This window comes from Schistocerca cancellata, chromosome 2, assembly GCF_023864275.1.
Source record: "Schistocerca cancellata isolate TAMUIC-IGC-003103 chromosome 2, iqSchCanc2.1, whole genome shotgun sequence".
NCBI lineage: Eukaryota > Metazoa > Arthropoda > Insecta > Orthoptera > Acrididae > Schistocerca > Schistocerca cancellata.
In genome coordinates this window covers 541,715,898-541,724,622 of record NC_064627.1, presented here as the reverse complement: position 1 = coordinate 541,724,622, position 8,725 = coordinate 541,715,898, and positions in this window count along the sequence as shown.

The following is an 8,725-nucleotide window of genomic DNA, read 5'->3' as shown; positions in this document are numbered from 1 at the left end:
GCAAGGAGAAAATAACTAAAACAACTCAGAGTTCAAAACATTCAGGGAAATATGAATAAAAAAATTAGATAACACAGAACTGAAATCAAGGAACAAGGTAGACAATTGGAAAAGGGCAATCCAGAGAGTGTAGAAGGTTGGAGAAGGAAGTGAGGATTAAGGGAGAAGTCTACAGCAGATAACAGCAGGTAGTATCACTCATTGACAGTGGAAGGCACAAAAGTGTGGGAAAGCTGAACTATAGTTAGAATTAGAATTTGTAGCACAGGGGGAGAAGCCAACAAATTAAGACAACAACACGAAATAGATTTCAGTTAGTGCTGGACTGAATGTACACAAGTAAAGTAGAAGATAAGGCAAAGGCACAGGACAAAAAATTGGAGCGGAGATGGGAATTTATATAAACAAGATAGTTGTTATAATTTAGATAAAGTGTGAGAAGATGTAAAATAATGGGTTGATAAAAATAAATGTTCATTTGTATCTCAACAACATAGTCCAATGTTAAGAAAAAAAGATAGAATACAGATGAGAACCAGTGGTTTATTTGATTCCAGAGCACTAAAAAGCATGACAACATGAAAAAGAAGGGAGAGTGTTCATAAACATGGAATAAACATAACTGGAGCTGGAGATAGTGCTTTTGTCTGGTAAGTGGAAGTACAGTTCAGTGCATTATAGCTAGTGAAGAGTGAAGTAACAGAAAGTTCGTTATAGATCAAAAGATGAAAGCCACACACACACACACACACACACACACACACACACACACACAGCTGCACAGGTAGGTGTGTGTGTTATGCATATGTTCGCACAATCTAGATTATTAATGGTTTTGTCCTTAAGTTAGAAAAGTTCGCTCTCTTTTTTCTGTTCCTATCAATTACTCCACATTTCCACTATTCAGTAAACTCATAAACTATTTACATTCTGCAAAAATGTTCTTTATCACATTTAAATTTAAAGACGGAAGTGCAGGTCATTCAGTGAAAGGGAAAACTTTCTTTTTTGAATGCAGTAAGTAAGAATTTTCAGGCAAGGAAAGCACTGTAGACCTCTGTATTTTTATAATTTAGATCCTGTTAAATAACATCAACTGGGCAGAAGAATAAAATGAACAGATGAAAGAATAGAATACCAAGAGTACAAACCAAGGTAGACAGCATTGGACATACAGTAAATGGGAAACTATGGAAGACACAGTAATGGATAATAAGAGACCAATAAGAAATTACTGGTGGCTCCTGGAAAAGTATAGGAAGTATGAAAGAAATGGTAGAATGTACAGCTGTGGAAATAAAAACAGGACTTTTAAACAAGTAGAAATATGTAGTGGATACTGACTTCAACAAATAATGCAAGTAAACACAGCAGTTTCTAACAGATGTATAAAGAATATTTAATTCTATTAAACATAAGCAAATGATCTGGCAATGCAGGACTGATAAGCTAATCAAACAGAAGAATAAGATGCAAGACAATAATAGGTACAGGAGAAAGCATGCAAAGAGTGACACACAGATAGGGAACCAGGAAAACATCAAAGTAATGGATGTTATGCAAATATAGGATAGAAGATATATATAGGAAAAATGAACCATAAAGGGAGGAAAAGATAATGCAGAATGCATGGTATTATGAAGTTTACATAAATGGTAAGCATCATATGAGACGAGGTGACGGAGAGAAAACTCAAAAGTTAGTTAGTTAGCAACTAGCAGAATACAAAACACAGCATGACAGAAATCATAACACATATGTATACATCAGTTATACTGAACACAGTGTGACATAATTCGGAATGTGTACTGTATTGAAGTTTACTGAAGGCAGAAGGCAAAAAGTATTAGTGATGACCTACACTAAATATGTAGCTGAAAAAGTTGGTGAGAAAAGAAGCAGAGTTGGCAAGAAGAGGTAATGTGCATAGGAAGAAAAAGAGAAAGAGATACAGGAAACACAAGAATAAATGTGTAAAAGTAAAAATAAGAAAGAAAAGAAAAGTGATAGTAGTAGTAGTAGTAGTAGTAGTAGTAGTAGTACAAGTAGATAAAGAAGAAGAGGAAAAGAAATAGAAAGAGTGAAACAAAGAAAAGAAAAGAAAAGAAAGAAAGGAAGAATGCAGGAAGACTACACAAAGCTTGAAAGAAATAATGCATGAAGAAAGACAAACAGAAGAAATTAAAAGGAAGAGAGAGAAAAGGAGAAAGGAAGGAAAGAATTGAGGAAGAACAAACAAGTTACAAGGATAGAGAAAAACAAAGAAAGTAGTAGGTACAAAGAAAGAAATAAAGGAAATTCTAAGCATGAAGAAAAGAAGACAGAAAAAAGTCTCATAGTGAAAGAGGATGGAACCAAGCAGCTCCAAAAAAAGCAAAATGGAAAGACAAAAAGAAGAAGCAGTATAAGAATATGAATTAGTCATGGGTATGTAAGAGAAGACAAGATTAATTGAGAGTCTGCAAGCAAAAAAGAAAAGTAAGAAATCGAATGACATATGTAACTAAGGTGATAAAGATAAGAACAGAAATTAAAAGACAGAAAAAAGGACGTGGGGAAGAATGCAAAGTGTTCACAGGTATGAAACAGAGCACAAAAACAAAGAAAAGGGGGTGGTCAAAGATGTAAGAACTAGAGATGAAACAGATATTGGGAGAAAAAGAAGACTGTGAAGAGGAAGGTAAAGAAGGAAAAAAAGAATGAAGAAAACATGAAAGAAATTTAGAGGGAACTAGAGAACCAATGAAAATAAAAGAGATTAAAATGAAGAAACTGTCATAAAGAACAAATAGTGAAAACATTAGGAATATGTTTTACGTGCTCGTAAGATTGTTTATTTGAATGAAATCTCAGTTATACAATAGTCTGGATGGTCCAATAAATAAAGATGGGGAAAAATCACAGTCTGGAATGAGTTAGGTGCACAAAAATTTGAAGGTCAACAGAGTATGCAATCTTGAAAGAAGAGAGATTCACATCTGCAGATATCATAAAGGTAAATGTACATGAGTATATAAGATTTTACTTGCAAATACAACACAAGATAAATAAATGCAGAACAAATTATAGAACATGGAAGGATTAAGAGAATACAACGTCCAGAGCATATCATGCAAGATAAAGTTTAACATGCCAAGGAATACAATGATATTGAGGAAATGTTTTAATATTTTCCACATAGCAAAGAACAGTCCTGGAAAGTACACCATATACAGTGCAGGACATGCAGTTGGAGGGTCAGTGTGCTATGTTAATTGAGAAATCAGAATCTCAGGGGCAGAAGTAAGTAAGTTGGCAGAAGATACGCAGAAATTAAATGAGGTATAGTAATCCAAGAAATGTTTGCTGTTAGGTCTTCAATCCGAAAATGGGAAGATGATTGAAGTGATTAGAATGTTGAGATGAATGCAATGAGTACAAAAAGTTCAATTAGCAAGAGAAAGTAAAACGAAATAAATAAATATATGATGATGGAAACTAAATGTTAGTAAAAGAAAGTAGGACGAAGTGGTAAGAGTATCAAATCAACTTGGCACAAAAAGGTAAAAAGAGACAGTGAAACAGACAATAGTGTAATAACTCAAAAATATAATAATAATAATAATAATAATAATAATAATAATAATAATAATAATAATTTCATTTAGCTCATTGGCTGTGTGAAAGTCTTTTAACTGGACATCACTTCAGCGATTTGTGTGACCCTAAATCTACTCCAGATATCTAGCTGGTGAAAGAGGACCTGCTGTTTAAAATTGCATCTAAACTCTGTGTCATTTCTGGTGACTCCTGATATCATTTAGAGGTGAAGGTTAGGCTAAAAGGTAGACTTAATAATCCAAGTTCCAACTGGAACTCAATCTCATGACCTGTTGGTTTCCAATAACACTTTACCACTAGACCACCAGGCCTGACTAGAAATCTAGGCAGCAGATAGTGAGACAAACTGATATATTAAGCAACAGGCTGAAGTCAGTGTAGTTGGAGATAGATAAGACAGAACAGGATACAGCTGAGAACAAATCACTTGTCAAAGAGAAATATATAACTTATCGGCACTTTTCAGCTATTCAGATTATATTACTAGCAGAAACTGAGAATGCTCAAATTACAGAAAAAACGAAATGACAGAAGGTACAGTTATGTCAAATAAAGATAAGCAAGGACAGTACCATACATAGACAGTGGGACAATTCAGAAGAAAGCAATCAGAGTAATGGCAAGACCAGATAGCAGAACTCATTGCAAATCTTTGTTCTCTAAGTATAAGATTTTTATCATAATTAATTTATGTATTCTATAGACTGTTAATTAAGTAGACAATGAACTACCAAATTTAAGTATAACAAATCAAAGACATGATTAAAATACAAGAATTAGTACTAATCTGCTCCTACCACAAAATAGACTATCAAAAATAAATAATAGTCATACCTACATGGCAATCAAAATATATGACAAATCATGTGAACAAATCACAAGCATGGCAATCAAATCATGTAAGGAAAAACTGCACAGCTAATTGCTAGCTAACCCATTTTATTCTTTATAAGAATTTTTATAAATGGCAAATACAACACTGCAAATAATGTAAAAATGTATTTTGTAACATTAATAAGTAAATGTACTGATGAAGTCTGTTGCATGTACAAATGCTGAATGACTATGAAAGAATCTGAATAGCAACAGACAAGAAATACAAAGTGACCAATGGGTAACTGAACAGCACACTCATTACAAAGAGGAGATATCACAACTACAACTTTAGAACAAGTTTTTGCTTGTAAAAAAGCGAGGTGTACATAGGATAACAGAAGATTAAGAGCAGAAATACAAATAATTAGCAAGTGAAGAAGTGAGAAATTAAGAAAAGCACAGAGCACATAATAATATACAGAAAAGTGCTTGCCAATGTATTTTGCACAAGTACTGTTAATCTTCTAAAATATCAGAAGTTGTGTGATAGAATAGAGTCATAAAAATAGAGAAAAAGAATGTGATAAAATATTTTTAAAATGCATGATATTATCCAATACATAACTCTTTACTTTGCTCACAGGTAATAACACACGTGCAAGAGTAAATAAGAGTATTAATAACACTTGTGGGAGCTTTTAGGTAAAGGATCATACTATTGGAGTGAGTAGAAGAGAGCAAAACATCCATACACAATTGTTGTAGAGCACAAAAGATGGAGAGAGCACATAAAGGTAGAATATCAGCTTGATAAATAAGAAAAAGGAAGAAGAACACAATACAGAACCAACACAAATATGTAGGCAACTGACCTGTCACAGATGCTTTACTAGTGTTATTAATGCAGAAAGACACTTGCTGTTACAAGTACATAGGTGTTACAAGACAAATTAAACAGCATGTGACAAAAATAGAGAGAAAGAGTTGAGGTACATAATGCTAATCACTACTGGAGGCAAATAGAAGATAATCATGGAAAAAAGTAATAAAAAAGTTAAAATATAATTATGAAGTTAAAAAACTAGTAAACAGATAGAAGATGGAAAGAATAGCTGTTTATATGGTGAAAAGACAGGGAGAAGAATACAATAAGCTATGATAACAGTAGACGTTGGAGATAGAAACAGAATATAGGTGTGAAGGAAAAGATACTAACTTGGGAGAAGAGATGAGAAGACATAAGAAGATTCTGTCAGAAGATGAGCATTCTCAAGGAACTAAAACAATGAGTATGTTTAAAACAAGAGCACTGGGTAACACAGAAGAATTGAGGTCTTCACATGGAGACAGACAGTGTAGTGAAAAGGAAGAGAAGAGGAAACAAGAAAAAATAAGTCTGCTGAGAGACAAGGACATGATCAAAGGAATGGCAAAAATGAAGATTATATATGTCAAACAGGAACTCAGAAATTGCTGATAATAATGCAATGGAATCAAGACATATACACAGATGTTAGTTAAGGGAAAAAATAAGGAAGGCAATACAGGAAGTGGAGAATCTATTACAATATAAAGACATGCTGCAAGGGAAGGTGCACAACTTTATTATATAACAGGAGATATGTATCAGCCAAGAATGTAGAGATTACAGTAAATAATACATCAGGACCTAGATATTGGCACACAGATAAAGGAGAAGCTGAAACAAAAAAGAAGAGGAGAAAAGGAGAAAACAACCTGTTAAAATACAAGTGAATCCCCAGGAGCAACAATATATGACAATATAATACAAGGTACATATCAAACAAGTACATAAAGATTAGAGGCATTAATAGAGGTTTAAACTGGCATAGAGGTAAACAAATGGGCAAAAGAAACAAAGAGCAATAATTAATAATGAAAATATGTTAAAAGATCGAGATATGCTCAAGGAAAAGAATGAAAATGAGTGATGACAAAGAAGAACAAATAAATCATAACATAAAGATTACATTTCACTATACATGATGATATAAGTGCTAATACATTAATAATCAAATGGGGAAATCAAAAGGGAACTATAGTCAAGGGAGAAGAATCTATCAAAAGATCAGAATCAGTTTACAGTAATGCAACAAAAATTTGTTAACAATAAAGCAGAAGCACAACAATAAGGATGATGATCTAGGTTTCAGCACAGAGACAGATAGAAGGCTGACAGAAATAAAAACTGGGAAGCAGAGAAGATTGTGTCAGATAAAAAGCTCATGCTCCAGAGTAACAACACACAACAATAGAATAGAAGGCACATATTGAGCAAGAATGTAGAACTTGAATCACTGTACACAGGAGAATTCACATTAAAACTGCAGATAAAAGGATGAAAGAGGAAAGAAAATGTGAAAGAGAGGAGAGAAATCTACAAAAAAAGAGAAAAAAAGAAAAAAAAGGGGGGTGGGGGCAGGCTCGGTAGGAAGGGGAGAAATATTTTGAGAATGAAGAAGTCAAATGAGAACATAAGGATGACTCACAATAATGCAAATATCTTGATATTGAGATAGACATGGGTAAAAAAAAATGAAATAAGAGATAAGAAGATAAAAAATTATGTGCCACATAGAGTTTGATACAAATAGTAGCAGAGAAGTAAAAGAGATTTGAAAGAGGACTAGAGACATGAAAAAGTGTAGTATAGAAATATATGAAAACACAGCAGAAGGTATACATTCAAAAAGTCAAAAAGAACAACACGTAAGTAACATAACATACTGTTGGTGGGGTGACGTATTAATATACATATAGACAAAGGGGGGAAAGAAAAATGAGGAGTTGAGAGGAGGAGAATTGTATTAAAAGACAAGGATATGCTGAAAAGGAAACAGAAACAATTTGGCAGCAAAGGAGAAGCTATATGTCATATCAGAACATGGAGATTGCATCCCACATTTCAGGGATAAATAGATCTTGATATAGAGATAGATGCCTGAAATGGGTGAGATGAGAAGAGAAGAGAACATAACAGAACAGAAACAGAGAACAGAACAGAAAACAACACAACACATAGGCAGAATAAATGGTGACAGAGAAAAGAGAATGAAATAAGGAGAGAGAAATCTTTCAAAAGACAAGGGCATGCTCAAGGGAATGGGAGAAAACATTTGATAATACAGTTCACATGCTTTAATACATGGTGAGTTAGATCTTGGCACAGAATAGACACATGGCTGAAAGGAAAAAGAATAGGAGATGAGGAAAAAAACAATAAGACCAAAGCAAGAACATGCTCAAGATTAACAACATATTACAACAGAACTAAAGGCATATATATCAAACCAGAATGTAGGAATTAGATAATCCTGTATAGACAGGTTGAAGTGTCTACACTGATGTCAACAGAAACTAGAATTTAGATGTCTGATTATGGGAGAATCTTGGTGATATGGGGATAGTAAGAGATAGAGAAAGGAGTAAAATAAAAGAAAAACAAAGAAGAGAAGGGACACATCTGGCAAATAAGACTGCATGCTCAAGTAACAGATACAACCATTTGACATTAAAAAGAAGGTATGGATCAAACAGTGCCCTAGAGGTCATATGCCATGATGCAGGATGATCTAGGTTTTGAGAAGGTAATAGGTGCATGAGTGGAACAGATGAAAAAGGGAGACAAGAAGAAAACAGTTTGTGAAGGACAGCTGTATATTCAAGAGTAGCAGCATGTATAAATGGAAAAGAAGATACAAACAAAGCAAGAACACAAAGATTTAATGCCATAGTATAGAATGCTCTATGTGCAGGAATGTAGTGTTTATGACACTTATCATAACACGTTATGATCCAGATGAAAGCAATCAAAGAGAAAGACAAAAGAGTGGAAGGAGAGAATGCAAATAGCACAAATAGAGACAAAGGAAAGAAAGAATAAAGAAGGATGTATAAGGAGAGAATAATTTATTAATACATAATAAGATTATCAAAGGAACATGGAACATAAATGTGACAAACACAAGGTATATGTCAAACCAAAACATAGACATTACATGAGGATAATCTAGTTATACAGAGACAGAAAAATGACTAAAAAGGAAGAGACAAGAAGAGAAGGATCAATTCAGGGACAAGGACATATCCACAATAACAATGTATAATTATGAAAGAGAAGCACACAACAAGCAAGTACAGAAAGATCATATATCATGTTTCAGGACAGAGAGAGATGCATGCATGCAAGAGAAGAGTAGCCAAGAATGAAGGGGCTGCCAACTGGTGAGGGCATGCTCAAGACTAATAATAAATGATATTACAGCAGAAGATATACATCAAACAAGGA